Source organism: Narcine bancroftii, chromosome 2, assembly GCF_036971445.1.
Source record: "Narcine bancroftii isolate sNarBan1 chromosome 2, sNarBan1.hap1, whole genome shotgun sequence".
NCBI lineage: Eukaryota > Metazoa > Chordata > Chondrichthyes > Torpediniformes > Narcinidae > Narcine > Narcine bancroftii.
Genome location: NC_091470.1, coordinates 268568245 through 268582146, shown reverse-complemented (window position 1 = coordinate 268582146; position 13902 = coordinate 268568245).

Below are 13902 nucleotides of genomic sequence, written 5' to 3'. Positions count from 1 at the left end.
TCAGAGGAGCATCAGAGGAGCATCAGAGGAGCATCAGAGGAGCATCAGAGGAGCCTCAGAGGAGCATCAGAGGAGCCTCAGAGGAGCCTCAGAGGAGCCTCAGAGGAGCATCAGAGGAGCATCAGAGGAGCATCAGAGGAGCATCAGAGGAGGATCAGAGGAGCATCAGAGGAGCATCAGAGGAGCATCAGAGGAGCATCAGAGGAGCATCAGAGGAGCATCAGAGGAGCATCAGAGGAGCATCAGAGGAGCCTCAGAGGAGCATCAGAGGAGCATCAGAGGAGCATCAGAGGAGCATCAGAGGAGCAGCAGAGGAGCAGCAGAGGAGGATCAGAGGAGCATCAGAGGAGCATCAGAGGAGCATCAGAGGAGCATCAGAGGAGCATCAGAGGAGCATCAAAGGAGCATCAGAGGAGCATCAGAGGAGGATCAGAGGAGCATCAGAGGAGCATCAGAGGAGCATCAGAGGAGCATCAGAGGAGCATCAGAGGAGCATCAGAGCAGCATCAGAGGAGCATCAGAGAAGCATCAGAGTAGCATCAGAGGAGCATCAGAGGAGCATCAGAGGAGCATCAGAGGAGCATCAGAGGAGCATCAGATGAGGATCAGAGGAGCATAAGAAGAGCATCAGAGGAGCATCAGAGGAGCATCAGAGGAGCATCAGAGGAGCATCAGATGAGCATCAGAGGAGCAGCAGAGGAGCATCAGTGGAGCATCAGAGGAGCATCAGAGGAGCATCAGAGGAGCATCAGAGGAGCATCAGAGGAGGATCAGAGGAGCATCAGACAGCATCAGAGGAGCATCAGAGTAGCATCAGAGGAGAATCAGAGGAGCATCAGATGAGCATCAGAGGAGCAGCAGAGGAGCATCAGAGGAGCATCACAGGAGCATCAGAGGAGCATCAGAGGAGCATCAGAGGAGCATCAGAGGAGAATCAGAGGAGCATCAGAGGAGCATCAGAGGAGCATCAGAGGAGGATCAGAGGAGCATCAGAGGAGCATCAGAGGAGCATCAGAGGAGCATCAGAGGAGAATCAGATGAGCATCAGAGGAGCAGCAGAGGAGCATCACAGGAGCATCACAGGAGCATCAGAGGAGCATCAGAGGAGCATCAGAGGAGCATCAGAGGAGCATCAGAGGAGCCTCAGAGGAGCATCAGAGGAGCCTCAGAGGAGCCTCAGAGGAGCCTCAGAGGAGCATCAGAGGAGCATCAGAGGAGCATCAGAGGAGCATCAGAGGAGGATCAGAGGAGCATCAGAGGAGCATCAGAGGAGCATCAGAGGAGCATCAGAGGAGCATCAGAGGAGCATCAGAGGAGCATCAGAGGAGCCTCAGAGGAGCATCAGAGGAGCATCAGAGGAGCATCAGAGGAGCATCAGAGGAGCAGCAGAGGAGCAGCAGAGGAGGATCAGAGGAGCATCAGAGGAGCATCAGAGGAGCATCAGAGGAGCATCAGAGGAGCATCAGAGGAGCATCAGAGGAGCATCAGAGGAGCATCAGAGGAGGATCAGAGGAGCATAAGAGGAGCATCAGAGGAGCATCAGAGGAGCATCAGAGGAGAATCAGAGGAGCATCAGATGAGCATCAGAGGAGCAGCAGAGGAGCATCAGAGGAGCATCAGAGGAGCATCAGAGGAGCATCAGAGGAGCATCAGAGGAGCATCAGAGGTGGATCAGAGGAGCATCAGAGGAGCATCAGAGGAGCATCAGAGGAGCATCAGAGGAGAATCAGAGGAGCATCAGATGAGCATCAGAGGAGCAGCAGAGGAGCATCAGAGGAGCATCAGAGGAGCATCAGAGGAGCATCAGAGGAGTATCAGAGGAGCATCAGAGGAGCATCAGAGGAGCATCAGAGGAGCATCAGAGGAGCATCAGAGGAGCCTCAGAGGAGCATCAGAGGAGCATCAGAGGAGCATCAGAGGAGCATCAGAGGAGGATCAGAGGAGCATCAGAGGAGCATCAGAGGAGCATCAGAGGAGCATCAGAGGAGCATCAGAGGAGAATCAGATCAGCATCAGAGGAGCAGCAGAGGAACATCAGAGGAGCATCACAGGAGCATCAGAGGAGCATCAGAGGAGCATCACAGGAGCATCACAGGAGCATCAGAGGAGCATCAGAGGAGCTTCAGAGGAGCATCAGAGGAGCATCAGAGGAGCATCAGAGGAGCATCAGAGGAGCATCAGAGGAGCATCAGAGGAGCATCAGAGGAGAATCAGAGGAGCATTACAGGAGCATCACAGGAGCATCAGAGGAGCATCAGTGGAGCATCAGAGGAGGATCAGACGATCATCAGAGGAGCATCAGAGGAGCATCAGAGGAGCATCATCGGAGCATCAGAGGAGAATCAGAGGAGCATCAGAGGAGCATCACAGAGACATCAGAGGAGCATCAGAGGAGCATCAGAGGAGCATCAGAGGAGCATCTAAGGAGCATCAGAGGAGTATCAGAGGAGCATCAGAGGAGCATCAGAGGTGCAGCAGAGGAGCATCAGAGGTGCAGGACCAGGAGCAGCAGCAGGAGCAGGAACAGGAGCAGGAGCAGGAGCAGGAGCAGGAGCAGGAGCAGGAGCAGGAGCAGGAGCAGGAGCAGGGGCAGGAGCATGAGCAGGAGCAGGAGCAGGAGCAGGAGCAGGAGCAGGAGCAGGAGCAGGAGCAGGAGCAGGAGCAGGAGCAGGAGCAGGAGCAGGAGCATCAAAGGAGCATCAGAGGAGCATCAGAGGAACATCAGAGGAGCATCAGAGGAGCATCAGAGGAGCATCAGAGGAGCATCAGAGGAGCATCAGAGGAGCATCAGAGGAGCATCAGAGGAGAATCAGAGGAGCATTACAGGAGCATCACAGGAGCATCAGAGGAGCATCAGTGGAGCATCAGAGGAGGATCAGAGGATCATCAGAGGAGCATCAGAGGAGCATCAGAGGAGCATCAGCGGAGCATCAGAGGAGAATCAGAGGAGCATCAGAGGAGCATCACAGAGGCATCAGAGGAGCATCAGAGGAGCATCAGAGGAGCATCAGAGGAGCATCTAAGGAGCATCAGAGGAGTATCAGAGGAGCATCAGAGGAGCATCAGAGGTGCATCAGAGGAGCATCAGAGGTGCAGGAGCAGGAGCAGCAGCAGGAGCAGGAACAGGAGCAGGAGCAGGAGCAGGAGCAGGAGCAGGAGCAGGAGCAGGAGCAGGAGCAGGAGCAGGAGCAGGAGCAGGAGCAGGAGCAGGAGCAGGAGCATCAGAGGAGCATCAGAGGAGCATCAGAGGAGCATCAGAGGAGCATCAGAGGAGCATCAGAGGAGCATCAGAGGAGGATCAGAGGAGCATCAGAGGAGCATCAGAGGAGCATCAGAGGAGCATCAGAGGAGCATCAGAGGAGCATCAGAGGAGCATCAGAGGAGCATCATAGGAGCATCAGAGGAGCATCAGAGGATCATCAGAGGAGTATCAGAGGAGCATCAGAGGAGGATCAGAGGAGCATCAGAGGAGCATCAGAGGAGCCTCAGAGGAGCATCAGAGGAGCATCAGAGGAGCATCAGAGGAGCATCAGAGGAAAATCAGAGGAACAGCAGAGGAGCATCACAGGAGCATCAGAGGAGCATCAGAGGAGCATCAGAGGAGCATCAGAGGAGCATCAGAGGAGCATCAGAAGAGAATCAGAGGAGCCTCAGAGGTGCCTCAGAGGAGCATCAGAGGAGCATCAGAGGAGCATCAGAGGAGCATCAGAGGAGCATCAGAGAAGCATCAGAGGAGCATCAGAGGAGGATCAGAGGAGCATCAGAGGAGCATCAGAGGAGCATCAGAGGAGGATCACAGGAGCATCAGAGGAGCATCACAGGAGCATCAGAGGAGCATCAGAGGAGCATCAGAGGAGCATCAGAGGAGCATCAGAGGAGCATCAGAGGAGCAGCAGAGGAGGATCAGAGGAGCATCAGAGGAGCATCAGAGGAGCATCAGAGGAGCATCAGAGGAGCATCAGAGGAGCATCAGAGGAGCATCAGAGGAGCATCAGAGGAGCATCAGAGGAGCATCAGAGGAGCATCAGAGGAGGATCAGAGGAGCATAAGAGGAGCATCAGAGGAGCATCAGAGGAGCATCAGAGGAGAATCAGAGGAGCATCAGATGAGCATCAGAGGAGCAGCAGAGGAGCATCAGAGGAGCATCACAGGAGCATCAGAGGAGCATCAGAGGAGCATCAGAGGAGCATCAGAGGTGGATCAGAGGAGCATCAGAGGAGCATCAGAGGAGCATCAGAGGAGAATCAGAGGAGAATCAGAGGAGCAGCAGATGAGCATCAGAGGAGCAGCAGAGGAGCATCAGAGGAGCATCACAGGAGCATCAGAGGAGCATCAGAGGAGCATCAGAGGAGCATCAGAGGAGCATCAGAGGAGCATCAGAGGAGCATCAGAGGAGCCTCAGAGGAGCATCAGAGGAGCATCAGAGGAGCATCAGAGGAGCATCAGAGGAGGATCAGAGGAGCATCAGAGGAGCATCAGAGGAGCATCAGAGGAGCATCAGAGGAGCATCAGAGGAGAATAAGATCAGCATCAGAGGAGCAGCAGAGGAGCATCAGAGGAGCATCACAGGAGCATCAGAGGAGCATCAGAGGAGCATCAGAGGAGCATCACAGGAGCATCAGAGGAGCATCAGAGGAGCATCAGAGGAGCATCAGAGGAGCATCAGAGGAGCATCAGAGGAGCATCAGAGGAGCATCAGAGGAGCATCAGAGGAGCCTCAGAGGAGCATCAGAGGAGGATCACAGGAGCATCAGAGGAGCATCAGAGGAGCATCAGAGGAGCATCAGAGGAGCATCAGAGGAGCATCAGAGGAGCATCAGAGGAGCATCAGAGGAGCCTCTGAGGAGCATCAGAGGAGCATCAGAGGAGCATCAAAGGAGTATCAGAGGAGCATCAGAGGAGGATCAGAGGAGCATCAGAGGAGCATCAGAGGAGCATCAGAGGAGCATCAGAGGAGCATCAGAGGAGCATCAGAGGAGCATCAGAGGAGCATCAGAGTAGCATCAGAGTAGCATCAGAGGAGCATCAGAGGAGCATCAGAGGAGCATCAGAGGAGCATCAGAGGAGCATCACATGAGGATCAGAGGAGCATAAGAAGAGCATCAGAGGAGCATCAGAGGAGCATCAGAGGAGCATCAGAGGAGCATCAGATGAGCATCAGAGGAGCAGCAGAGGAGCATCAGTGGAGCATCAGAGGAGCATCAGAGGAGCATCAGAGGAGCATCAGAGGAGCATCAGAGGAGCATCAGAGGAGGATCAGAGGAGCATCAGACAGCATCAGAGGAGCATCAGAGGAGCATCAGAGGAGAATCAGAGGAGCATCAGATGAGCATCAGAGGAGCAGCAGAGGAGCATCAGAGGAGCATCACAGGAGCATCAGAGGAGCATCAGAGGAGAATCAGAGGAGCATCAGAGGAGCATCAGAGGAGCATCAGAGGAGCCTCAGAGGAGCATCAGAGGAGCATCAGAGGAGCATCAGAGGAGCATCAGAGGAGCATCAGAGGAGGATCAGAAGAGCATCAGAGGAGCATCAGAGGAGCATCAGAGGAGCATCAGAGGAGCATCAGAGGAGAATCAGATGAGCATCAGAGGAGCAGCAGAGGAGCATCAGAGGAGGATCACAGGAGCATCAGAGGAGCATCAGAGGAGCATCAGAGGAGCATCAGAGGAGCATCAGAGGAGCATCAGAGGAGCATCAGAGGAGCATCAGAGGAGCCTCTGAGGAGCATCAGAGGAGCATCAGAGGAGCATCAGAGGAGCATCAGAGGAGCATCAGAGGAGCATCAGAGGAGCCTCTGAGGAGCATCAGAGGAGCATCAGAGGAGCATCAAAGGAGTATCAGAGGAGCATCAGAGGAGGATCAGAGGAGCATCAGAGGAGCATCAGAGGAGCATCAGAGGAGCATCAGAGGAGCATCAGAGGAGCATCAGAGGAGCATCAGAGTAGCATCAGAGTAGCATCAGAGGAGCATCAGAGGAGCATCAGAGGAGCATCAGAGGAGCATCAGAGGAGCATCACATGAGGATCAGAGGAGCATAAGAAGAGCATCAGAGGAGCATCAGAGGAGCATCAGAGGAGCATCAGAGGAGCATCAGATGAGCATCAGAGGAGCAGCAGAGGAGCATCAGTGGAGCATCAGAGGAGCATCAGAGGAGCATCAGAGGAGCATCAGAGGAGCATCAGAGGAGCATCAGAGGAGGATCAGAGGAGCATCAGACAGCATCAGAGGAGCATCAGAGGAGCATCAGAGGAGAATCAGAGGAGCATCAGATGAGCATCAGAGGAGCAGCAGAGGAGCATCAGAGGAGCATCACAGGAGCATCAGAGGAGCATCAGAGGAGCATCAGAGGAGCATCAGAGGAGCATCAGAGGAGCATCAGAGGAGCCTCAGAGGAGCATCAGAGGAGCATCAGAGGAGCATCAGAGGAGCATCAGAGGAGCATCAGAGGAGGATCAGAGGAGGATCAGAGGAGCATCAGAGGAGCATCAGAGGAGCATCAGAGGAGCATCAGAGGAGAATCAGATGAGCATCAGAGGAGCAGCAGAGGAGCATCAGAGGAGCATCACAGGAGCATCAGAGGAGCATCAGAGGAGCATCAGAGGAGCATCAGAGGAGCATCAGAGGAGCCTCAGAGGAGCATCAGAGGAGCATCAGAGGAGCATCAGAGGAGCCTCAGAGGAGCATCAGAGGAGCCTCAGAGGAGCCTCAGAGGAGCCTCAGAGGAGCATCAGAGGAGCATCAGAGGAGCATCAGAGGAGCATCAGAGGAGGATCAGAGGAGCATCAGAGGAGCATCAGAGGAGCATCAGAGGAGCATCAGAGGAGCATCAGAGGAGCATCAGAGGAGCATCAGAGGAGCAGCAGAGGAGGATCAGAGGAGCATCAGAGGAGCATCAGAGGAGCATCAGAGGAGCATCAGAGGAGCATCAGAGGAGCATCAGAGGAGGATCAGAGGAGGATCAGAGGAGCATAAGAGGAGCATCAGAGGAGCATCAGAGGAGCATCAGAGGAGAATCAGAGGAGCATCAGAGGAGCATCAGAGGAGCATCAGAGGAGCATCAGAGGAGGATCGGAGGAGCATAAGAGGAGCATCAGAGGAGCATCACAGGAGCATCAGAGGAGCATCAGAGGAGCATCAGAGGAGCATCAGAGGTGGATCAGAGGAGCATCAGAGGAGCATCAGAGGAGCATCAGAGGAGCATCAGAGGAGAATCAGAGGAGCATCAGATGAGCATCAGAGGAGCAGCAGAGGAGCATCAGAGGAGCATCACAGGAGCATCAGAGGAGCATCAGAGGAGTATCAGAGGAGCATCAGAGGAGCATCAGAGGAGCATCAGAGGAGCATCAGAGGAGCATCAGAGGAGCCTCAGAGGAGCATCAGAGGAGCATCAGAGGAGCATCAGAGGAGCATCAGAGGAGGATCAGAGGAGCATCAGAGGAGCATCAGAGGAGCATCAGAGGAGCATCAGAGGAGCATAAGAGGAGAATCAGATCAGCATCAGAGGAGCAGCAGAGGAACATCAGAGGAGCATCACAGGAGCATCAGAGGAGCATCAGAGGAGCATCAGAGGAGCATCACAGGAGCATCAGAGGAGCATCAGAGGAGCTTCAGAGGAGCATCAGAGGAGCATCAGAGGAGCATCAGAGGAGCATCAGAGGAGCATCAGAGGAGCATCAGAGCAGCATCAGAGGAGCATCAGAGTAAATCAGAGGAGCATTACAGGAGCATCACAGGAGCATCAGAGGAGCATCAGTGGAGCATCAGAGGAGGATCAGACGATCATCAGAGGAGCATCAGAGGAGCATCAGAGGAGCATCAGCGGAGCATCAGAGGAGAATCAGAGGAGCATCAGAGGAGCATCACAGAGACATCAGAGGAGCATCAGAGGAGCATCAGAGGAGCATCAGAGGAGCATCTAAGGAGCATCAGAGGAGTATCAGAGGAGCATCAGAGGAGCATCAGAGGTGCATCAGAGGAGCATCAGCGGTGCAGGAGCAGGAGCAGCAGCAGGAGCAGGAACAGGAGCAGGAGCAGGAGCAGGAGCAGGAGCAGGAGCAGGAGCAGGAGCAGGAGCAGGAGCAGGAGCAGGAGCAGGGGCAGGAGCATGAGCAGGAGCAGGAGCAGGAGCAGGAGCAGGAGAAGGAGCAGGAGCAGGAGCAGGAGCAGGAGCAGGAGCAGGAGCAGGAGCAGGAGCATCAAAGAAGCATCAGAGGAGCATCAGAGGAACATCAGAGGAGCATCAGAGGAGCATCAGAGGAGCATCAGAGGAGCATCAGAGGAGCATCAGAGGAGCATCAGAGGAGCATCAGAGGAGAATCAGAGGAGCATTACAGGAGCATCACAGGAGCATCAGAGGAGCATCAGTGGAGCATCAGAGGAGGATCAGAGGATCATCAGAGGAGCATCAGAGGAGCATCAGCGGAGCATCAGAGGATAATCAGAGGAGCATCAGAGGAGCATCACAGAGGCATCAGAGGAGCATCAGAGGAGCATCAGAGGAGCATCAGAGGAGCATCTAAGGAGCATCAGAGGAGTATCAGAGGAGCATCAGAGGAGCATCAGAGGTGCATCAGAGGAGCATCAGAGGTGCAGGAGCAGGAGCAGCAGCAGGAGCAGGAACAGGAGCAGGAGCAGGAACAGGAGCAGGAGCAGGAGCAGGAGCACGAGCAGGAGCAGGAGCAGGAGCAGGAGCAGGAGCAGGAGCAGGAGCAGGAGCATCAGAGGAGCATCAGAGGAGCATCAGAGGAGCATCAGAGGAGCATCAGAGGAGCATCAGAGGAGCATCAGAGGAGCATCAGAGGAGCATCAGAGGAGCATCAGAGGAGGATCAGAGGTGCATCAGAGGAGCCTCAGAGGAGCATCAGAGGAGCATCAGAGGAGCATCATAGGAGCATCAGAGGAGCATCAGAGGAGCATCAGAGGAGTATCAGAGGAGCATCAGAGGAGGATCAGAGGAGCATCAGAGGAGCATCAGAGGAACATCAGAGGAACAGCAGAGGTGCCTCAGAGGAGCATCAGAGGAGCATCAGAGGAGCATCAGAGGAGCATCAGAGGAGCATCAGAGGAGCATCAGAGGAGCATCAGAGGAGGATCAGAGGAGCATCAGAGGAGCATCAGAGGAGGATAACAGGAGCATCACAGGAGCATCAGAGGAGCATCACAGGAGCATCAGAGGAGCATCAGAGGAGCATCAGAGGAGCATCAGAGGAGCATCAGAGGAGCAGCAGAGGAGGATCAGAGGAGCATCAGAGGAGCATCAGAGGAGCATCAGAGGAGCATCAGAGGAGCATCAGAGGAGCATCAGAGGAGCATCAGAGTAGCATCAGAGGAGCATCAGAGGAGCATCAGAGGAGCATCAGAGGAGCATCAGAGGAGCATCAGAGGAGGATCAGAGGAGCATAAGAGGAGCATCAGAGGAGCATCAGAGGAGCATCAGAGGAGAATCAGAGGAGCATCAGATGAGCATCAGAGGAGCAGCAGAGGAGCATCAGAGGAGCATCACAGGAGCATCAGAGGAGCATCAGAGGAGCATCAGAGGAGCATCAGAGGTGGATCAGAGGAGCATCAGAGGAGCATCAGAGGAGCATCAGAGGAGCATCAGAGGAGAATCAGAGGAGCAGCAGATGAGCATCAGAGGAGCAGCAGAGGAGCATCAGAGGAGCATCACAGGAGCATCAGAGGAGCATCAGAGGAGTATCAGAGGAGCATCAGAGGAGCATCAGAGGAGCATCAGAGGAGCATCAGAGGAGCATCAGAGGAGCCTCAGAGGAGCATCAGAGGAGCATCAGAGGAGCATCAGAGGAGCATCAGAGGAGGATCAGAGGAGCATCACAGGAGCATCAGAGGAGCATCAGAGGAGCATCAGAGGAGCATCAGAGGAGAATAAGATCAGCATCAGAGGAGCAGCAGAGGAGCATCAGAGGAGCATCACAGGAGCATCAGAGGAGCATCAGAGGAGCATCAGAGGAGCATCACAGGAGCATCAGAGGAGCATCAGAGGAGCATCAGAGGAGCATCAGAGGAGCATCAGAGGAGCCTCAGAGGAGCATCAGAGGAGCATCAGAGGAGCATCAGAGGAGCATCAGAGGAGGATCAGAGGAGCATCAGAGGAGCATCAGAGGAGCAGGAGCAGGAGCAGGAGCAGGAGCAGGAGCAGGAGCATCAGAGGTCATCAGAGGAGCATCAGAGGAGCAGGAGCAGGAGCAGGAGCATCAGAGGAGCATCAGAGGAGCATCAGAGGAGCGTCAGAGGAGCATCAGAGGAGCATCAGAGGAGCATCAGAGGAGCATCAGAGGAGCATCAGAGGAGCATCAGTGGAGCATCAGAGGAGCATCAGTGGAGCATCAGAGGAGGATCAGAGGAGCATCAGAGGAGCATCAGAGGAGCATCAGAGGAGCATCAGAGGAGCATCAGAGGAGCATCAGAGGAGCATCAGAGGAGCATCAGAGGAGCAGGAGCAGGAGCAGGAGCAGGAGCAGGAGCAGGAGCAGGAGCAGGAGCAGGAGCAGGAGCAGGAGCATCAGAGGAGCATCAGAGGAGCATCAGAGGAGAATCAGAGGAGCATCAGTGGAGCATCAGAGGAGGATCAGAGGAGCATCAGAGGAGCATCAGAGGAGCATCAGAGGAGCATCAGAGGAGCATCAGAGGAGCATCAGAGGAGCATCAGAGGAGGATCAGAGGAGCATCAGAGGAGCATCAGAGGAGCATCAGAGGAGCATCAGAGGAGCATCAGAGGAGAATCAGATGAGCATCAGAGGAGCAGCAGAGGAGCATCAGAGGAGGATCACAGGAGCATCAGAGTAGCATCAGAGGAGCATCAGAGGAGCATCAGAGGAGCATCAGAGGAGCATCAGAGGAGCATCAGAGGAGCATCAGAGGAGCCTCTGAGGAGCATCAGAGGAGCATCAGAGGAGCATCAGAGGAGCATCAGAGGAGCATCAGAGGAGCATCAGAGGAGCCTCTGAGGAGCATCAGAGGAGCATCAGAGGAGCATCAAAGGAGTATCAGAGGAGCATCAGAGGAGGATCAGAGGAGCATCAGAGGAGCATCAGAGGAGCATCAGAGGAGCATCAGAGGAGCATCAGAGGAGCATCAGAGGAGCATCAGAGGAGCATCAGAGTAGCATCAGAGTAGCATCAGAGGAGCATCAGAGGAGCATCAGAGGAGCATCAGAGGAGCATCAGAGGAGCATCACATGAGGATCAGAGGAGCATAAGAAGAGCATCAGAGGAGCATCAGAGGAGCATCAGAGGAGCATCAGAGGAGCATCAGATGAGCATCAGAGGAGCAGCAGAGGAGCATCAGTGGAGCATCAGAGGAGCATCAGAGGAGCATCAGAGGAGCATCAGAGGAGCATCAGAGGAGCATCAGAGGAGGATCAGAGGAGCATCAGACAGCATCAGAGGAGCATCAGAGGAGCATCAGAGGAGAATCAGAGGAGCATCAGATGAGCATCAGAGGAGCAGCAGAGGAGCATCAGAGGAGCATCACAGGAGCATCAGAGGAGCATCAGAGGAGCATCAGAGGAGCATCAGAGGAGCATCAGAGGAGCCTCAGAGGAGCCTCAGAGGAGCATCAGAGGAGCATCAGAGGAGCATCAGAGGAGCATCAGAGGAGCATCAGAGGAGGATCAGAGGAGCATCAGAGGAGCATCAGAGGAGCATCAGAGGAGCATCAGAGGAGCATCAGAGGAGAATCAGATGAGCATCAGAGGAGCAGCAGAGGAGCATCAGAGGAGCATCACAGGAGCATCAGAGGAGCATCAGAGGAGCATCAGAGGAGCATCAGAGGAGCATCAGAGGAGCCTCAGAGGAGCATCAGAGGAGCATCAGAGGAGCATCAGAGGAGCCTCAGAGGAGCATCAGAGGAGCCTCAGAGGAGCCTCAGATGAGCCTCAGAGGAGCATCAGAGGAGCATCAGAGGAGCATCAGAGGAGCATCAGAGGAGGATCAGAGGAGCATCAGAGGAGCATCAGAGGAGCATCAGAGGAGCATCAGAGGAGCATCAGAGGAGCATCAGAGGAGCATCAGAGGAGCAGCAGAGGAGGATCAGAGGAGCATCAGAGGAGCATCAGAGGAGCATCAGAGGAGCATCAGAGGAGCATCAGAGGAGCATCAGAGGAGCATCAGAGGAGGATCAGAGGAGCATAAGAGGAGCATCAGAGGAGCATCAGAGGAGCATCAGAGGAGAATCAGAGGAGCATCAGAGGAGCATCAGAGGAGCATCAGAGGAGCATCAGAGGAGGATCGGAGGAGCATAAGAGGAGCATCAGAGGAGCATCACAGGAGCATCAGAGGAGCATCAGAGGAGATTCAGAGGAGCATCAGAGGAGCAGCAGAGGAGCATCAGAGGAGCATCACAGGAGCATCAGAGGAGCATCAGAGGAGTATCAGAGGAGCATCAGAGGAGCATCAGAGGAGCATCAGAGGAGCATCAGAGGAGCATCAGAGGAGCCTCAGAGGAGCATCAGAGGAGCATCAGAGGAGCATCAGAGGAGCATCAGAGGAGGATCAGAGGAGCATCAGAGGAGCATCAGAGGAGCATCAGAGGAGCATCAGAGGAGCATAAGAGGAGAATCAGATCAGCATCAGAGGAGCAGCAGAGGAACATCAGAGGAGCATCACAGGAGCATCAGAGGAGCATCAGAGGAGCATCAGAGGAGCATCACAGGAGCATCAGAGGAGCATCAGAGGAGCTTCAGAGGAGCATCAGAGGAGCATCAGAGGAGCATCAGAGGAGCATCAGAGGAGCATCAGAGGAGCATCAGAGCAGCATCAGAGGAGCATCACAGGAGCATCAGAGGAGCATCAGTGGAGCATCAGAGGAGGATCAGAGGATCATCAGAGGAGCATCAGAGGAGCATCAGAGGAGCATCAGCGGAGCATCAGAGGAGAATCAGAGGAGCATCAGAGGAGCATCACAGAGGCATCAGAGGAGCATCAGAGGAGCATCAGAGGAGCATCAGAGGAGCATCTAAGGAGCATCAGAGGAGTATCAGAGGAGCATCAGAGGAGCATCAGAGGTGCATCAGAGGAGCATCAGAGGTGCAGGAGCAGGAGCAGCAGCAGGAGCAGGAACAGGAGCAGGAGCAGGAGCAGGAGCAGGAGCAGGAGCAGGAGCAGGAGCAGGAGCAGGAGCAGGAGCAGGAGCAGGAGCAGGAGCAGGAGCAGGAGCATCAGAGGAGCATCAGAGGAGCATCAGAGGAGCATCAGAGGAGCATCAGAGGAGCATCAGAGGAGCATCAGAGGAGGATCAGAGGAGCATCAGAGGAGCATCAGAGGAGCATCAGAGGAGCATCAGAGGAGCATCAGAGGAGCATCAGAGGAGCATCAGAGGAGCATCAGAGTAGCATCAGAGTAGCATCAGAGGAGCATCAGAGGAGCATCAGAGGAGCATCAGAGGAGCATCAGAGGAGCATCACATGAGGATCAGAGGAGCATAAGAAGAGCATCAGAGGAGCATCAGAGGAGCATCAGAGGAGCATCAGAGGAGCATCAGATGAGCATCAGAGGAGCAGCAGAGGAGCATCAGTGGAGCATCAGAGGAGCATCAGAGGAGCATCAGAGGAGCATCAGAGGAGCATCAGAGGAGCATCAGAGGAGGATCAGAGGAGCATCAGACAGCATCAGAGGAGCATCAGAGGAGCATCAGAGGAGAATCAGAGGAGCATCAGATGAGCATCAGAGGAGCAGCAGAGGAGCATCAGAGGAGCATCACAGGAGCATCAGAGGAGCATCAGAGGAGAATCAGAGGAGCATCAGAGGAGCATCAGAGGAGCATCAGAGGAGCCTCAGAGGAGCATCAGAGGAGCATCAGAGGAGCATCAGAGGAGCATCAGAGGAGCATCAGAGGAGGATCAGAGGAGCATCAGAGGAGCATCAGAGGAGCATCAGAGGAGCATC